A 19,574-nucleotide genomic window follows, 5' to 3' on the forward strand; every position below is an offset into this window, starting at 1 on the left:
CACAGGCACCGAGGAAGGGATACCAATTGTGGGATTAATCTTAGCATGCTTATTGCACACCTATGACACGCTAGGTCAAGCATGTTTTCTGAATATATTTTCTTTTGTGTTTATCTTGCTAAGATAAATGGGAAGGAAGTGAGGAAGATAGAGGTGAAGGTAAGTGGAAATGACAAAGCTATTTCCAGCCTTGAAAGAGGGAAGGATGGGGAAGTGATGAGGAAGTGAGATAGTGTTACAGAAGCAATGCCTGGGACTAGACATGTTGGTTCTCTTGCGATTGAATTAAGATACCCAGGGGAAATGACTTGACAATCATCAAAGAGAGTAAACACAGACATCTCTTGGACCCAAGCCCATGTCCATGACCTTGCTCCACACCTTTAGTCCTTCCTCCTGCTCAAACTTATAGTTGAGCCATCACTAAATTGGTAACAAAATACCAAGAACAACTAGAAAAGGAATGAGAATTTCTTATTAGCCTCAATTTTCTTCAAGGGAAATACTGCAGATTACTGCACATGTAAGAGGAAGCCCTACATTACCATGACGCATCTGGTTATGACATGCACACTGTACAGTAAGTAATACAACGTAATCACTTCAGGCGTTTTCCTTTCCAGTTGTGAAGGCATTAATATTGAAAGAAGTTTCAGAGACAAGGAAGCTTTGTAAACATGTCAGACCTCTGTGATGTTGAAAGGAATGTATTTCAGAATACTCAGTCTCATAGGTAGCTAGTCTATAAACACCTGCTCGGTTTTGCAGTTGATCCCTAATGCTCTGCTCTTATCGCTGGGTTAGCTTGATTCTTTGAACACTGTTAAAATGTAAATATCTCTGGGAAAGGTATTAATTTTTCTTCATTATAGTTGTGAAAGCAGAAAGGAAAGAGGAACACCACAGATGGTCTTGGTTCTGGTTACAGCTCTACCACTGGATTTCTGTGGCCGATGGGGATAGCCCTTCTTTCCATCTCCATGACCTCATCTGAACATAAAGGGGTGAACTAGAAGATTTCTAATGACTTTTTTTAGGTTCAACTTTCTGTGAGTCTATGAGAAAAGACAATATAGGTAGGACCATTTGTGGGATGGGATCTGAGTGGGCAGGTTTCTACGCTTGGAGCAAAGGGCCAGCAATGGGGATATGGGCACCCAATGCCAAACTTTTCTCAGGATGTACTTCTGTCAAGGGAAACTCCTGGGGCTGTATACCTAAGTGATCATAACACTGATAAAAACTATTGTTAATGCCTGTTCTGTGCTTCTGCTGACAATACAATTTACCTCAACTACTCATGATTCAGAATTGCTGATATGTAAGACCATGACGCACACATTCTTGAATCAGCTTCTAAATCTTTTACGTGTCCTTAAGAACCAGTCAATACACATCTTTACCTCTGTTGTGAGATGGGACAGATGTGTTTGTGACTATTCATCCTGTTAGTCTTACTTCATCTCAATAACTTGCCAAACAGAAAAGGTGACAACAGACCTGCATCTGCAAGAAAGTAAATTTGCTCACAAACAAATCGTTTACAAGTTATGGGATAGCCAGGTGGATATTTCCAGCAGGCAATTGGAAATCCAAGTCCAGGGCTGAGGAAAGAGCTGGATTTAGGAGTCATTTATGTATAGGGAGTTGTTGATACCTAGGATTTCTGCCTTTTTAAAAAAAACATAATAATGCATGTGTGTTTATATGTCTTATCTACAGCACCAATTAGATGACATAACATAGAATTAAAAAAATTTTTTTGAAGGGTTTACATGTTTTCAATGTCCTAAATGTGACTACATCTTGTCAAGTGGCCGGGGAGAAGGTGAGGGCTGAAGTCAAGGTCAGGGTTAGGCTCTGAGACAGCAGTTTTTGATTCTGATTGTGTTCCTAGTGTATCTCTCCATTTCTAAAATAGGGACACTTTAGTCTCAGTTCTATTTCTATTCAGAGTTCCCTAGTCAGTGGCAGGTTTGGGGAACGTTTTCAGTATCTATGTGATGTAGGTGCAGGAGTGAGAGGGAAGCAGGATGAGGGGCTTGGTGCAGCTTCTGTCCCCTGCTCAGGAAGGTGAGTGGGAAGATTCCTTCCGCCACCCCTGGCCTTTTGGCATCAACGAGCTCAGTGTCTCCTTGCAAGGGGCTGGGCTCTCTGACTAGAGGCATGCTGCTAACCTAGAGATAATTAACTGATAGTTTCTACTACGACCTGTTGACCCCTTTATAGGAACCACTGCAAAGATAAAACGACTTTCCGTTTTCTTTTTTCTTAGCGTCTCCAGTGCCTGAAACCTTCACAGTCATCACGCTATTTCGTGTTTATCATTGATCTTTCCGTTGAAAGCATCCCCTTTTCTCCCCTCTTGTTTCTGCCCTGGCCCATCTGCAGTTCAGGTGATCGACCCTCTCAGAAAACACTCCCTGTGAAGCCAAAATGTGAGAGAGTTAGACTGGGCCATTTCCAGCATGCCCCTTGTCACCCCGTGCCTGTGCAGTGTCACCTACTTCTGATAACAGCCTTGGACTGAGGGCGCGGGGGAGGATGGTTTTATGCCACAGATACGTCATTCGTCAATGCTGTCTTCTGAATCTTTCTCCTCATGTCCATTATCACAGGCCTAGAACAATTGTTTTTATTAGACAGTTTAATACATTGCCTCTTAGACCAGCAGGCGAACCCGAGCATCTTTCTGACTCCTGTGCTGTCATTAACATGCTTCTTAACTCAAAACAGCTGTTACTCCCCTTCCGCCTCCCCCTCCTCTTCTCTCCCAATCTTTACTTCTTAGACAAACTTTGCTTATTCAGAAACTTTGGGAAAAAAGATTTTTGAGTAAATGAGAATTCTCAAAACATAAGGATTTGTCTCTTTCAGCATGGGCACCTTTTAATTTTAAACATTTTGATGAAAATCTTTCCAAAATACATTATTTAGTACCTTCTTAAACAGAGAAAATAGGACAAAATTTAATTTTTTTCTTGATGCCTTGGGATCATGACAGTGAACAAAATTTTGTTACTCTGCTGCAATGCAATAGGGCCTTGGGGGTCTTTTGGAGCATATAAAGGGTCCAAAATTTTCTGATTCTGAAGTTATTTTGAAAACTTTAAATAGACTCTCGTCTCTCTGCTTTTCATCAGTCCATTGACCTATCACTCTGGTTATCAATGTACCTATTTTCAGAGATTCTTCTACCCTAATTTTCTAATGTTCAATGTTTACTGTGAGCATAGAAGACCAATATAGACACACACTTACACACGTGTCCATGCAGATGTGTATTAGAACTGTGTATAAAGAGGTGTGAGGAGGTGCCTGAGAGTTTCCTATGAGTACATGGAATATGTTATGAGTTCTCTGTTTTGGTTTTCCAGAGACTGCTTTTGTTAAATTTTCTGCTCATTTTAGGAATAGAAAGTTGCAAGACAAATGAGTTTAATAATGATGAAAAGCTCCCAGATTTCTAGGAGCTATCTATTTTTCTAGAAAGTTCTTCCTCAGTTCATTTTTTTTTTTTCCACTTAATGCAAGTATAGGTCATGGTTACTAAAAGGAGATTCCTTTTATGAGAGACCCGTCATTTCATTATCCCAACTTCACATACAAATGATTTCATTATCTTTAAAAATGTTATGGTATTCTCAAACTATTGTCATTAAATGCTGACATTAAAAAAAAAAAAAAAACCCACCAGGTGCAAAAACAAACTGCAACCACAACAGCTAAATCTCTCTCTCTCCCTCATTGTCCTCCTTGGCAAAGTTCTGTGGAAAGCTGAATAAATGAACAGGTCCATTTGACAGAGTGTAACCCACACCAGCCCTGTTGTGCAACGCCTTGAATGTAAGTCCTTTTCAACTAAACGGAGGTATATTTTCTTTTATATTGTTGACTTTGACCCTGAAGCTTAGCAAAGAACACTTGTGCAACATTTTCTGGATCAATTTATCATCTGCTCAGAGCAGACATGCATTTTTTCTCATCATTAGAGGGAAACCAAACCCATCGACATAATCCCCCATTCTGCTTTGTTTTTTTCCAGTCCTTCATGTTGTAGATTCTGAAATATTAATGAAGAGATGTGAAAGTAATGTGCTCTATTCTCACACCCAGCCCCAGCGGGAGGAAGGATATGGCCAGGGAATAGGAGAATGAGAAATGTCCTCGTTTTGCAAAACAACGTTGCTCAAAGTCAGGTTGTTGGATTCCATCTCTGAATATCCCAAGGTGGTGATCTAAAATCCAGATTTCTGGGCTTATCTATACCTATGGAATCAATATTTCTGGAGGATGGGGCTTTGTCATTTACATTTTAAATAGATGTGTTTAAAACTGATTGGACTAGACAGTGTCCCAGCTTTTTCTTTAACGAATTCTATGCTGCTGACTCTTATGTGAATACTGGTAATAAACTGCTTACAGACTGGGCATCATGGATCATGCCTATAATCCCAGCTCTTTGGGAGGTCAAGGCAGGAGGATCGCTTGAGCTCAGGAGGTTGAGACCAGCTTGGGCAACATAGTGAGAACTTGTTTCTATGTTTAAAAAAATTAAATTTAAAAATGTACTTACAGAATGCTCTTAATAAATTTTATTATTGTAAGAATAATAACTTTTAATTGTATAGCAGCATTTTTAACTTTTCAAAGTGTTTTCCTGTTTTCTATATATAACCCCCCAGAGGTGGACAGGGGAGGTCTCATTACCTCCATTTTAGAGATGTAATAAAGTCCCTGAAGCTTAATGACTTGTGCCAACTACATTATAACTTAGTGGTCAGGAGTCAGGACTGGCATGCAGGTCTTCTGACCTCATTTCACTGTACATTCAGTGTTCTAAGATCCAATACACAAAAGGAAGCTTTATTAAAGTGTCCCTTAAAAATGGACTTGAGCCGAAATCAGTGCCTTCCAGGCCTCTCCACATACTGTTGAGTGTGCTGTGCATTTGCTCCTGAGAGACGAAAGCACAGACGAAGATGCCCTGCACACCAGGAGAGAAATTGGAATCTTCAAAACAAAGGAATCTCATTCCTCTTCTGTTCATCCCCTTCAATTTTCTGATCCTTTCCCTCCACTCCCTCTTTCTTGTGAAGACTTAAACTCTGAAATAATTATATGAAATTAAGTTGGTAAAAGCCAGGCTCGTTTCCTTAAGATTGATGTGTTAACATTTGGGGCAGTTTTCTCAGGACTCAGGGAGAAGATTATTTCTGAGGTTGGCTGCGGGAAGCTTCCTCTTCCCTAGGGAGGGGTGAGCCTTCTTCCCAGGACACCTCCTTCTGTGACACAGCCTAACTGTTAGCAGAAGTTCATAAAAAAAGTTAGTTGATTTTTTTAAGTGCTGGAGACTTTTCTCCTTTTAATTCTGGTCATAACTACCCACTGTCCAAAAAAGGAGACACAGCAGGCTCTAAACTCTCTCTGAGACTGAATGCAAATTGAGTGTCTGGGAGTCTGAGGGAGGTGCGGGAAACACTTTCCAGCTCCACTGGCCTGTTTTTATCTGTAGATCAAGATAAGCGAGCGGGTGGGTTGTTAGCAAAAAGGAATCTCTTCATGCAAATTATAATTCTCTTAAAAAAAAATAAGTATGAAGGTGTGACCCTGCCTGTCACTTACCAATGTGCAGTAAAACGAATGGAAGGTTGGAAGACTGGGATGCTTTGCATTGGAAAATGGCTTGAGTGCCCGTGCTGAAGCCATGCTGAATTTCCCGTGTTCCTGCGGCAGCCTGGGAGGAGACCGGCAGCGTCACATTCGAGTGGTGCTTGCCTGCCCTGACACATCATTTCTAATTATGACGCCTTTGTAAACCCCTTCCCTTTTGCTTCATAGGGCTTGTAAAAGGCACCCGCAAACCTCTGCCTTCCTGTGCCTCCCTGCCCCGAGGTAGAAATCCTCCTCTTGCAGGAAGTGCAAAGCAAAGTTCAAAGCTTTCTTGGTCAAAAGAGAGTGCACCTGATCCAGGATAACATGATTAGGTAACAATTAGACCAAAAAAAAAAAAAAAAAAAAAAAAAAAAAAAAAAAAAAAAAAAAAAAAGCCAGGGCCCTGCATCACTGGCCGATGCTGGCCTTCTGCAATCTCTGCTTTTCTAAAAGATACTTATTATTTCCTTGTCCAGTATGAAGATGCAAACCCAAATTGAATACCATTTAGGGTCAAAGCCACAAGCAGCTTTGGGCTGTCAGGGGATGGAGAGCTGTGATGAGTCTGTGATGAAATGTCCCCACCAAACACAGAGGCTAAGGGATGGAGCTTAAGAGAGGGATGACAAAGAAAGGAAGCAAGGGTCCACAGACCCAGGGCAGACCCTGTCGCTCTGGTGACTTTCTGAACGACTGCCAGACTTGTTTCCCCGCTATAAAACAAGCCCAGTTCAACCCACGTTAAAAGGGGGTTAAAAGAGGTCATAAATCTTTCTGGGCACTGAAGATCCATGGAAAACGTGGCCTGATGTCTTTGACATCTGTTTTGGGTTCTCAGCCTCAGCTGGCTCCACTGCCCTTTCTCCTGCGATAACTCACAGGCCCCATTCAGGCCTCCGAGTGGCAGGTATAGAGTGTCTCCCCTTGGAGCACTGGGGATGACGGGGTGAGCGTCCGGGCAGCAGGCAAGCCCCCAAGGCTGGCCCGCTGACACCGTAAGTCTATACCCAGGGACTGGTGGAGGGGAGGCTGTGGGATTGATGGTGTAAATGGGCAGCACACACAGCCTACAGAGGGGAGGCCGGCGGCGGGTGGGAGAGCGCTGGCTGAGGTTGGTCACACGGAGATTGAATTTCAGCTGAATTAGATCAGAGCTGTGGGAAACAGCACCTCCTTCACACACACAGCCGGTCTCATAGGAAGATGTGGGAGGGCGGCTGGGGAGACAGAGGCAGGCAGCTGCGATGAAATACCGAAGTCCACTCACAGCAGCTAACAGCTAACTTAATTACTCTACTACCTCTCCCCAGCATACTGGCCAGACTTTGCAGACTCTGGGGTTTTAGACTGAAAGGCTCCATGGTGCCAGGGAAAGATGGGGTGGTCAGAATTTAAAACACACCGTGGTTTGGGAGCGAGGCTGCGTGTGTCTCTAAAGGAGGAAAAGCGTGATTATCAAAGTACAGGAAAGGCAGGGAACTTTTAGATCCACAGCTGCAGAAGGCAAACTTCGGAAGGGATTTACGTGGCTTTCACTGCTACCTTTAGGGTTTGATGTTTTATAGCATTTTATTAACATGCAATGCAAGCTCTCAATACCATAACTGTGTTCGCTGCTGCTGCTAGGAACTGTTCCTCTAATCCCTTTTCCCTGCTTAATAACCTGACGCCATTTCAGTGACCCAGAATACCAGCTTTTCTTGGGGAGGCCTTAGAGGAGTAGAAAATTGGGAGAAAGTTTTAGAATTAAAATGGGAACACTTGCAGTCCTATTAAAAAGGGCAAGAAGTCAGCTGCTTTGAAATCCACCCCCTCAGCAGGGGTGGGGAAAGCCTTTCCAGGAGACAGTGGGAACACATTTGTTCCCTAAGCTGGCACCAGAGTGACTTTCTCCAGGGCAGCCAGGGCCTGGCATTCTGTATACGCCATTTGAATCAGGGAGCCTTCAAATGATCCTTTTTTCTCTTCCTGTCACTCAACAAGAGGCTGGCGGCAAAAATTCCTACAGCAGCTTCTCCTGAACCAGGCAGAAAACAACCCCTGAGGCTGCTCGGTGCTCCCTAATCTCCTGGTTGGCATTGCACATCCATTTTGAGCCTGCTGCTGCTGATGAGAAAATGACCTCAAACAACTGCCCACTGAAGGTCCCATGTTGTCACCATCCCGGGGGCTTTCTGCACAGCACTGCTTTTGTCGGACTGAGCAGCTTCTGGAGTTTTGTACAATGCCTGGGCCTGAGGAAACCTGCCAGGATGTTCCCAGTAGGAGGAACGATCATCCCCCGGTAACAGACAGAAACACCCAGAGCAGAGACAGAGTCCACACTGTGGGATCTGACTCAATGTTTGAATTCTTAGGAGCTCACCACTTCACTGGATTTCTCATGACTGAAAAAAAGAGACCATTAGAATCTGGCTGAGAATTTAGGTGCTGGTTTAGATTCTTTTAGATTAGGTGGATACCCAAAAGAGTGTGTGGAAAAACTGCAGGAAGGGCCGGGCGCGGTGGCTCATGCCTGTAATCCCAGCACTTTGGGAGGACAAGGCGGGTGGATCATCTGAGGTTAGGAGTTCGAGACCAGCCTGACCAACATGGAGAAACCCCATCTCCACTAAAAATACAAAATTCCCCGGGCGTGGTGGCGCATCCCTGTAATCCCAGCTACTCAGGAAGGCTGAGGCAGGAGAATCACTTGAACCTGGGAGGTGGAGGTTGCGGTGAGCCGAGATTGCACCACCGCACTCCAGCCTGGGCAACAAGAGTGAAATTCGATCTCAAAAAAAAAAAGAAAAAGAAAAAGAAAGAAAGAAAAACTGCAGAGTCTGAGTTGTCTGAAATGGGATGAAAAATTTATATGTAAAAATTGTGTATATTTCCTCCAGACCCAGGAAGAGAGCCCTATGTATTCTGTTGAACAGATCTGCTAATTTTCAAGATGCCAAGACTCTTCCAGGCTTAAGAACTACTGTTTTATATTAAATATTTTGCAAAGGTAATTTTAAGAGGGAGCATTGGTTTCCCTCAATCACAGGCTCTGCAAAGTACAATGCACTGTCTACTGTATACTTTGCCACATGGAGCCTGGCTGCTTGACTCATGTAACTCAATGTAAACAGTAACTAGGAGAGGACACACATGAGCAGGCAGGGTGTGCCCACAGGGTCACTACTTGACATGGTTATGCTGCAGCTAGAGTATGGCTCTCCCTTGGATGGATCTATTCTGTTAATACCTCTGTCCCAGAATTCGTAGTCCCAGAGGGGTGCTCTGAGAGGATGTATTAACGAAAAGAAAGAGCATAAATGAGAACCTTAAAGTGTTTACAGGGTTCAGGCTTGATAAACCTCTTGGATAAGAAAGGAGGGTAGATATAGAACAAGATTTGCATCCATCACATGGGAAGAGTGTGCACTGGCCTGGGAGTACAAACCCCTTTCTGCCAGGGTAGGGAAGGTTCTTGGGGGAAAGGTGGTTGTCATAATACATCTTAAACAATAACAAAGATGCCAGAATCCCATAGTTTCCCTTTCTGGAGTTGATGTTTGGATGCAAATTACGGGCATGTTTTGCCTTAAACAAATCCAGTGTTAGGCCAGGGCAGTGGCTCATGCCTGTAATCCCAGCACTTTAGGAGGCCAAAGCAGACAGATTGCTTGAGCTCAGGAGTTCAAGACCAGCCTGGGCGACATGGCAAAATCCTGTCTCCACAAAAAAAAAAAAAATACAAAAATTAGGCCAGGCACGGTGGCTCACGCCTGTAATCCCAGCACTTTGGGAGGCCAAGGCAGGTGAATCACACAAGGTCAGGAGTTCAAGACCAGCCTGGTCAACATGGTGAAACCCTGTCTCTACTAAAAACACAAAATTTGCTGGGTGTGGTGGCACGCACCTGTAATTCCAGCTACTTTGGGAGGCTGAGGCATGAGAATTGCTTGAACCTGGGAGACAGAGGTTGCAGTGAACCAATATTATGCCATTGCACTCTAGCCTGGGCAACAGGAGTGGAAACTCTATCTCAAAAAAAAAAAAAAAAAGAAGAAGAAGAAAAGAAAAGAAAATCCAGTGTTGATAAGTTGATTTCCCAAAGCAGATGAATTGGGAAGTTAGGTGTGGTGATTATTTACATTACATAGTAGCTACTGGTGGCAGGACGCTGTGGCTTATGCCTGTAATCCCAGCACTTTGGGAGGCTGAAGTGGGTGGATCATAAGGTCAGGAGATCGAGACCATCCTGGCTAACGTGGTGAAACCCCGTCTCTACTAAAAATACAAAAAAATATTAGCCGGGCGTGGTGGCGGGTGCCTGTAGTCCCAGCTACTTGGGAGGCTGAGGCAGGAGAATGGCATGAACCCGGGAGGCGGAGCTTGCAGTGAGCTGAGATCGCACCACTGCACTCCAGCCTGGGTGACAGATCAAGACTCCATCTCAAAAAAAAATAATAATAATTAAATAGCAGCTACTGGCTGGGCACGGTGGCTCACGCCTGTAATCCCAGCACCATGGGAGACTAAGGTGGCTGATTGCTTGAGGCCAGGAGTTCAAGACCAGCCTGGGCAACATGGTAAAACCCTATCTCTACAAAAACAAAACAAAACAAAAATTAGCTGGGCATGGTGGTGTGCAGCTGTAGTCTCAGCTACTCAGGAGGCTAAGGTGGGAGGATCACTTGAGCCTGAGGAGGCTGAAGCTGCAGTGAGCTGTGATCATGCCACTGCACTCCAGCCTAGATGACAGAGTGAGACCTTGTCTCAAAAAAAAAAAAAAAAAGAAAAAGAAAAGAAAAGAAAAAAAGTAGCTACCATTGATGCAGGACTCATTTACATACTTTTTCTCAAGCAATTCTGACAACACAGAGAAATGGGTACTGTGTATCCCATTCTTCAGATGAGGAACTTAAGGTTTGGAGAGCTTTGGCTCCTTCCTGAGGGTTACTTTTCTACTAAGTGCTAGAGAGAACCAGCATTGAAAGCCAGACTGGTCTACCTCCAAAGACTATGCTCTTAAATTCTCCATTAGTCAGCTCCTCCGTGCGGTGGGATTTGATGCTTTACCAGAAATATCAAGACCGTAAATGCATCTTAAACACAATTTGATTTTCAAAGGTAGAAAAAAAAAAAAGGAACGAAGTTTTACCAAGTGCCTATAGTATCCAGATAATATGTCAGGGGATATGACTATGTCATTTTGTAAAAAATTAAATTTTATGAAATAATCAATTCTGGTGGAATATTTTCAAAATATACTTGTCAGTTAAAGTTAGGTATACATGGCCAGGCACAGTGGCTCACTCCTGTAACCCCAACACTTTGGGAGGCCGAGGCAGGTAGATCACGAGGTCAGGAGATCGAGACCATCCTGGCTAACACAGAGAAACCCCGTCTCTACTAAAAATATTTTAAAAAATTAGCTGGGCGTGGTGGTGGGCACCTGTAGTCCCAGCTACTCGGGAGGCTGAGGCAGGAGAATGGCATGAATCCAGGAGGCGGAGCTTGCAGTGAGCCGAGATTGTGCCACTGCACTCCAACCTGGGTGACAGAGTGAGACTCCGTCTCAAAACAAATGAACAAACAAAAAAAGTTAGGTACACACATGCAAATCATCCCCCTCAAGTAGTCTCATAAACTAGTCAACACTTTCCCAGGGCAGAGGGCAGATTTTGCTCCCTATTTTATCCCCTTTGTTCATAGAATATTTGTCTTAGGCCAATAAATAATTACTGAATGAATTAGTGCGTAAAAATGTGAACCTATTTTGAGGACAGCCATCAGAAAGCCTTATTTCTTAAAATGAAAGTGGCTCACCCTGGTAACCAGACATGGAGATAGGGAGATTGCTCAATATACACCGAAAGTAGGTCTTATGCGGAAGACTAAGAAAGATGAGAATGAAAATAAGACAAGGATATGGAGATATGGTTTTTGAAACTTGAAAAACTATACTTTGTTTTTCTAATGCTTGTTTCTATTCAGATTGGGGAAATTAAAAGCTCTTACTAGTTCAAAGTTTTACCTGATGAATATTACACCTACCCCTTTCAGAGATCTCAGTGAATGAGTCTGTCTGTGTTTTTTTTTCAGCACTGTGATCCAAATGATATCCAAACATAACATTCCCCCTCCTACCCCCAACCCCTCAGTGCACGTGTGTTTGGTAAATGTTAATGTGTCTGGGGTGTTTGGTATTGGGACGTTAACATTCTTTTTTTTTTTTTTTTTTGGTTGGAAATGCAAATAGTTCATCAAATGTAACGCTTTTGGTGAACCAGAGATTGAAAGAATGAACCAATTTTGAAGACAGTAATCATGGACTTGATTTGCAGCTTAAGAAAGGTCATTTCTGCTGAGTAGTATCCTGAAGCAAATACTACTAAGGGAAGCTATGAACTTTCTAGACTTAACATTCTTAAAACAATGGATAAACATCCCTGTTGAGAAATGCAGGTATTCGCATGCTTAAAGACAGAGGTTTGGTACATATGCTATTTTTTTTTTTTTTTTTTTGAGACAGGGTCTTGTTTTATTGCCTAGACTGGAGTGTAGTGGCACAGTCATAGCTCACTGCAGCCTCAGCCTCCCTAAGTGTTGGGATTACAGATGTGAGCCTCTGCGCCTGGCCTGCAGATGCTATCTTAAGGGTGCTTGCAGGCCTCTGGTGTGGTCAGAGCTCATGGGTTGTAAAGTCATAAATAAGTTATCTGCTCTGTGTTTCTAACTGAATCTCTGTCTGCCCTTATGTCTTCAGGCCAATAGCAGAGAGCAGTAGCCTTAGGAAGAGGAAATAATCACTGGGCTCAGAATTCTTCACTGCCTGCTCCACACATTACAATTCAGTATCCCAATTAGATTGTTCCAGGGACACTCCCTCACTTCTTTCCTTCCTTCCACTGATGCATTCATCCATTCATTCAACAAATATTGATGGAGCCCCCTCTGGTGAGAGGAAACACACAAGTAAACCCTTAGAGTCCAGTGTGTAATCGAGGGTTAGAGCGGTGCACAGTTTTTGGAAGAGCAGAGTGGAGGGACACCTGACTGTTGGCAGTCAGGGGCAAGATTTTCCTAGAGGAAGGGAGCTTGAGCTGAGCCTTTAAACTGTTTTTTTTTTTTTTTTTTTGAGACAGATTCTCACTCTGTTGCCCAGACTGGAGTATAGTGGTACCATCTCGGCTCACCCCAACCTCTGCCTCCCAGGCTCAAGTGATTCTCCTGCCTCAGCCTCCTGAATAATTGGGATTACAGGCATGTGCCACTACCGCCCAGCTAATTTTTGTATTTTTAGTAGAAACAGGGTTCACCATGTTGGCCAGCCTGGTCTTGAACTCCTGATCTCAAATGATCCACCCACCGCGGCTTCCTAAAGTGCTGGGATTACAGGTGTGAGTCACTGCACCTGAGCCGAGCCTTTAAGAAAATAAGAAAAGTTTGCTAGGAAGAAAAGAAATGGTAAGGCTGTCCAGGTTCTCACACCATGTGTGAAAGCATGGGCGTGGGGTAGAGAGGAGAAGTAGGCAGGGAAAATTGTGGCAGAGGCCAAGAAGGGAAGTAACCCTGCTTGGACTCCAGGCTGTGTGCAGAGCCATGATGGGAGATAAGGTCAGATAAGAATAACAATTGCTAACATTTATTGAACACCTGCTATTTTCCAGGCACTGTTCTAATGGATTTATGTGTTTTGACTTAGTTAATCATGGCAACAGCCTTATGAGGTGTACATAAATATTACTACTGTTTTTCAGATTCACAGGGAGATCAAGTATTTTGCCCAAGGGCACATAGCTAGAAAGTGGAGAAGTCTGGGTTCAACCCAGACAGATTGACTCCTTCCTTCCACTGACGCATTCATTCATCCATTCAACAAACACTGATGGAGGCCCTCTGGTGAGAGGAAACACACGAGTAAGCCGTTAAGAGTCCAGTGTGCAATCGAGGGTTAGAGCGGTGCACAGCTTTGGGAAGAGCAGAGTGCAGGGACACCTGACTGTTGGCAGTCAGGGGCAAGATTTTCCTAGAGGAAAGGAGCTTGAGCTGAGCCTTTAAAGTCTTTTTTTTTTTTTTTTTTAAGAGACAGATTGTCACTCTGTTTTCCAGACTGGAGCACAGTGGTGCCATCTTGGCTCACCCCAACCTCTGCCTCCCAGGCTCAAGCGATTCTCCTGCCTCAGCCTCCTGAATAATTGGGATTACAGGCGTGTGCCACTACCGCCCAGCACTCACAGAATATTTATGGAAGAAACAACAAATTAATTTATTGATTTTTATCTATTAATTATATGGAAGTGAATTCAGACTTCTTCAGGGTTATGCTTACCTTTGCTTTTGAGATGTAAATTAGCAAAAACGAGATTCCACTAAAACCTTGTCACATATATATATTTGGAAATCTGTGAAACGGTCAACCCCAAACCAAAATTTACATAAGATTAACTTATTTCTTTCAAATTTACAACCAATGGATTGTGGTGTGTGTGTGTGTGTGTGTGTGCGTGTGTGTTCCATTTGTAGCATGTGTAGTTGCTTTATCTAATATGTACATTCTCTAATTCACCGATGGTTCCAGCTTCCTACTCTTCCAGTTAAAATAAACAAAAAGGAGGATCCTGAGTGTCTATGATTTTCATAAGATCTGTGGTGTTTCTTCTGCAGATGATCAACAGTTGCCTGCCTTGGACTTTGGAGTTTGCAAGAACTAGGTAGGTCATGCAATTAGGTCACACTGACATTCAGGGATGGAATTTCCCCAGTGACATTAATGCATCCATTGCTTCCTATATATTTCAGTGTCATAAACAAAGTTGCTCTTTCCTTTGCAAGAAGAAAAGAGCACGGTGGAAACAGAGAAGTGTGTCTTCTGTTTGGTCAGCAAGGCAGGAAAGGCCTTGTGTGCTCTGTCCGTCAACACTGATAAGCTGTGACATCAGGAGACTGGGAGGATCCCCAGCTGTTCCACCTACACTGGGTCCCAGGGCGCGTGATCCTGCTCAGGAAGCACGGGGAGCTCAAACGGAAAGATGAGCACCACGAACACAATGAGTCTACTCGGAGTTTCTTATATTATTTGAGTATCCATATATTTGACTTCAAGAGACCTTTATTTTCTGGGTTTCTTCCTTGTAGCTCAAAGAGTACGTGCTTTGAGCATTTCAGTTGGTGCAGCACCTCTACAAAAGCCTTCCTTCAAAAGAGTCAAAACCTTAAGGAATCTAGCAAAACTACAACAAGATGCATCATAATTGGTTTCTATGAATTAAGAAACAATTGATTTTTAACTTCTTAAGTATATTTGTGGTTATGTATAATAGTATTTGATGCATTTTATTCCATTGTTAAGAGTATTAAGGATTATAACTAACAAGTTTTATGTGCTTTATGGTTTCAAATGCCTCCTACAAAGTTTATATTCGCTCATTCGGTTCTCTTTAGCCCTCTCTGAAATGAGGAAAACTATCATTATCCTACTTTTACAGATGAGGAGACTGGAGTTCAGGGAACATACTAGGCTAAGGGTTTTGCCTTAGAGGCAGCCTGTGAAAAGTAAAGGAGCAAGAACTTGAACCTAGTTCAAGTTCCAAAACCCATTCTCCTCTTATCCACTCAATGGATAAATCAAGATAGGTGAGAAACTTATTCTTGAGTGTCCAACGCGGGCTAGGTAATTTTATACATACTATTTCATTTAGAAACTACAGGTCGGGAACTATTATCAGGGATAAAGAAATGAAGATTCCAAGAGGACCAATAACTTAACAGATGCTTGGTAAATGATTGAGCCCTGCTAGTGAAAAATAACAGGGAACTCTGGGAAAAAAGATGTTCTTGAACTATATCAGCTTACTGAAATTTGTTAGGAGTGCAAACCTAGGCAGAGTATCTCACAAAAGGAAGCTTATTTGTAAAAAGTGGAGTTCGGTTGGCTTTTTTTTTTCTTTTCTTTTTTTTTTTTTTTTTCTATTCTGAGGAATATTTTCTTTTCCTTTTCAGAAAATCCAGGTCAGGAACTGTATCTTTGCCCAGCCACCTGCAAACAGACTTGAGAACAATGTAAACCACCCTCTGCAGGATATTGATTCTGATGGAGTAAATGTTGATTAAGCAGAATGGTGTTTTTTTTTTTTTTTAACTGGAGGAATTCCAGATCTTTCCTTAGGCCTGTCTCCCCAGGGAAATGAGCTCTATCCTCAAAAATCTACAGAAAACCTGAGTAAGAATGAAGATTTATGATGGGAGACGCTGGGCGGAAGACGGCTGGCTATCTGGTGGGCTATCTAGAAGCTCATCTTTGTGTTATTAGAGAAACACTCCCGCTCTTGACAGGATATGGTCTGCTTATCACATAATCTTCTCAAGTTTCATTCCCATTCTGCTTACAAATGCCCCAAATATAAAGAGATGCATTTCATCAAGACAGCCTTTTAAGAGGCAGTTGATCCCAGCTGTTGCCATCTATCTTAAACACCTACCTTTTCACCCTAGTGTGGAGTTTACATGTCGATAAGGGATGTAAAAAAGGGAACTTGAGAAATCTCAGCAGAGGAAAAACACCTAGGCTGTCTCCGGGGATTGGAGTAGGAATAAGAGCTCAGGAAGCTCTAAGTTCCAGAACACCCCTTCTTTTCAGAGAGGAGCCCTGGGGCGATGCTGGCCTGCCCCAGGCCTTGAGCTGACCTCAAATACCAGGGACTGGAAACCCTTTTCCAGGCACATGAGCTGAGGGTTTCATTGCCTGCTACTTTGGCATTTTCTTGTCAAGAGCTGGTGGTAAAACAGAAGTGAAAGATGCAGGTAGGAGCAGGAGAGCCAGACCTGGAAGGTTTTGGCTTACCCATGGACCCTCCGTCCTGGCATTGTCCATGCTCATCCATGATGAATTCTCAATGCCTGCTTTCATGACACACATATGTAGACCTGGGATGCATTCCCAGATGGCCAAGTGGGATATGCTGGCAAATGACCTGTGAGTTTTCTCTCACTCCTGAGTCTGCAAGCTCAGAAAGCCAGGGGCTCTTGGAGGTTGCTAAGTCTGGAAGACTTTTATGCAGAATATGGAGTGGGAGGTTAGGATTAAGTATTAAGTGGGCAAAACAGGAGGGGTGGTTTCAGAGTCCTGCTTGGGTCCTGGTGCAGCCTGTTGTAGCTGATGGGGTGGAGGCGGGGAGGTATCTCCTTTGTTGGAGAAGAAATAAACCTGTGACTGTGAATCCAGTCTGCTCCCTCCTAAAGACTGGGCTGCAGTGTTTGAAGTCGGGACTGGTGTGTTTCGGGAAGCTGGCTACATCAGGTTCCCATTAGCCCAGGCAGCCGCACCAGCGGGTTCACACCGCGACATGGTAACAATTAAGCCTTCTGCTACTGGTCCTTACCCTGAGGTGAGGCTCTTTTCTTTTTTACCAATGTGACTTAAAGTTGCCCTGGTTTCCTTGCGGCTCGATTTCCTGCAGATTCCCGTTACTTCATGTCTAATCTTCTGAGACCACTCATTAGACCACACAAATTGGAACAATTGTCTCCAGCACACAGATCCTGTTCCAGACCCTCAGTGTACCTCGGAAAAAGACTATCTCTCTGAAACGTGAGAGTTACTTCCTGTGTAAATAGACGAATTACAAAAAATCATAGGTATAAATATTAGGGAAAATAAACTAATTATACGCCTATACCCTGAGGCATGCTAAAATTATTTTCTTCCTTTAAAAAAAAAAGCAGTGGGTTAGAACAATTATTTCCATTTTCAGTGATGAGAGAGATAATACATGTACAAATGACTGTAGTATGAAGCAGAAAAATGAAAAGATATCATTACATTCTATGGTTTTTCCAAGCAAGAAAAATATGTCTTTATAGAGAATAAGCCAGATCAGAGAAATTGCCATTTGAGTTGAAACTTGAAAAATAGGTGGAATTTGGATACATGGAAGTTGGTGGAAAGAAGAAAGAAGCATTTAGGAGAGGGAACAAAAGCAACAAAAATGTGGGCATTTTCTTAGGACTTATGTAGCTTAAGCACTGATACATGCTATGAGAAGTAAAATAATGTATAGATGCCTCTCGATTTACAACGAAGTTATGTCCTGATAAGTCCATTGTAAGATGAAAATATTGTGAGATGAAAATGCATTTAGGCACCGGGCACGGTAGTTCACGCCTGTAATCCCAACACTTTGGGAGGCCTAGCGGGGCAGATCACCTGAGGTCAGGAGTTCAAGACCAGCCTGGCCAATATGGTGAAACCCCATCTCTGCTAAAAATGCAAAAATTAGCTGGGTGTGGTGGCGCATTCCTGTAATCCCGGCTACTCAGGAGGCTGAAGCAGGAGAATCGCTTGAACCCGAGAGGTGGAGGTTGCAGTGAGCCGAGATCGCACCACTGACTCCAGCCTGGGCGACAAAGCAAGACTCCAAAAACCAAAAACCAAAAACCAAAAAACAAAAACAAAAAGAATGCATTTAATATACCTACCCTACTGAACATTATAGCTTAGCCAAGCCTACCTTAAACATGCTCAGAACACTTCCATTAGCCCATAGTTGTGCAAAATCATCCGGCAACACAGTGCACTGCAGAGTATCAGTTGTTTACCCTCATGATCCTGTAGCTGCCTGGCAGCTGTGGCTCACTGCCCAGCATTGAGAAAGAGAATCCCACTGCTTTTTACTGAATGTATATTCCTTTTGTACCATTGTAAAGTTGAAAAATGTTAAGTTGAACCATTGTAAGTTGGGGGCTATCTATAAGACATAGGTCCTGCCTTCAAGAGGCCTTCATTTGAGTTGAAGTGACGAAACAAACACAGGATAGAAATAACTTAGAGAACAATGGAAGACATGTATGACCTTAAATCACTGCAGGCCTAGGTAACATTTAGTTGTGGTATGTAGGTGATAAATAAACATGATTTCAAGTAAGGAGTTGTCGAAGTTTGGTGAAATAGCAAGACGAGATTTGAGGGGGATGATGTTTAGTTAGATGCTTAGGGCTGAAGGAAAGTCATTAAAAGGAAGGAGAAAATGAATGAACTGAGAACAAGACAGGCCACATGCTGCAGACCAGTGGTTCTCCAGCTTCAGTGTGCATCAGACTCATTCAGAGAACGTGTTAATAACATACATGTCCCTGAGCTCCACAGCAGACTTTCTGATTTAGCAGGTCTGTTATGAGGTGTGATGAGTTGCATTCTGGCAAGCTCCCTAGTGATGCTGGTGCACCTGGTCTGGAAACTCACACTTAGAGAACTGCTGTGGACAGATCAGCATGCCCAGAGCACAAGCATTTACTTGGGGAAAATAGTGGGAAATCAGACTGTACAGGGGAAGTCCACCAGAAAAGTATTAAAAATCACTTTGCTGTAAATTCTCTTCATTTTCCTGATGGTTGATTCCTCATCTGAACAAAACCATAAACACTCTTGACCTTTTCTATTCCCAAATGACTTCTTGGTTTAGCATGAATTACTGAGAAAGAAGAAAATCGTGGTTTTATGCCTCCAGAAGAAACTACCATGGTTAAAGCTGGATATCATTTCAGAAGGCAGGTTCCGTGAATCCCTCTGCAAGACGCATATTCTTAAATAACTTTACCTCTTCCAGGAAGTGTGGTCTGTTATGGGACTGGTGTTAAGGAGCTTTACATATTGAACGGCCACTGTCACAGCCAACCACTTTAAAACCCAAGTATTGAAAACACTGACCAAAGAGACATAGCAAAATGATGCACTATTTCATTGCTTTCCTAAGAGATCCACATCATTTATTATCTCAAATGTTTTATAAATAGCAGTTATAACCCTTATTACATTATCTTTTTGCTTTTGCATATTTAAATAAAAACGTATTTTCCCCCCTATTTTCATAGAAAAAAGAAGTAATCCAGATGAATGTGGGGGTGAGGGGGGAAAGATGCCCAAATTTGAAAACTTTTTTAAAATG

The 19,574-nt window shown here is 42.9% G+C and overlaps 1 long non-coding RNA gene across 1 annotated transcript; it reads left to right on the forward strand.

The window, feature by feature from the left end:
- The first annotated feature begins 430 nt into the window (after nt 1-430).
- LOC115899564 lies at nt 431-14,935 on the forward strand. The gene is made up of 3 exons (XR_004059204.1): nt 431-580; nt 14,299-14,345; nt 14,434-14,935. It is a non-coding gene; the product is annotated as an uncharacterized LOC115899564 (long non-coding RNA).
- The last annotated feature ends 4,639 nt before the right edge of the window (nt 14,936-19,574 follow it).

The sequence above is a fragment of the Rhinopithecus roxellana genome, chromosome 9 (genome assembly GCF_007565055.1).
Source record: "Rhinopithecus roxellana isolate Shanxi Qingling chromosome 9, ASM756505v1, whole genome shotgun sequence".
In the NCBI taxonomy this organism is placed as follows: domain Eukaryota; kingdom Metazoa; phylum Chordata; class Mammalia; order Primates; family Cercopithecidae; genus Rhinopithecus; species Rhinopithecus roxellana.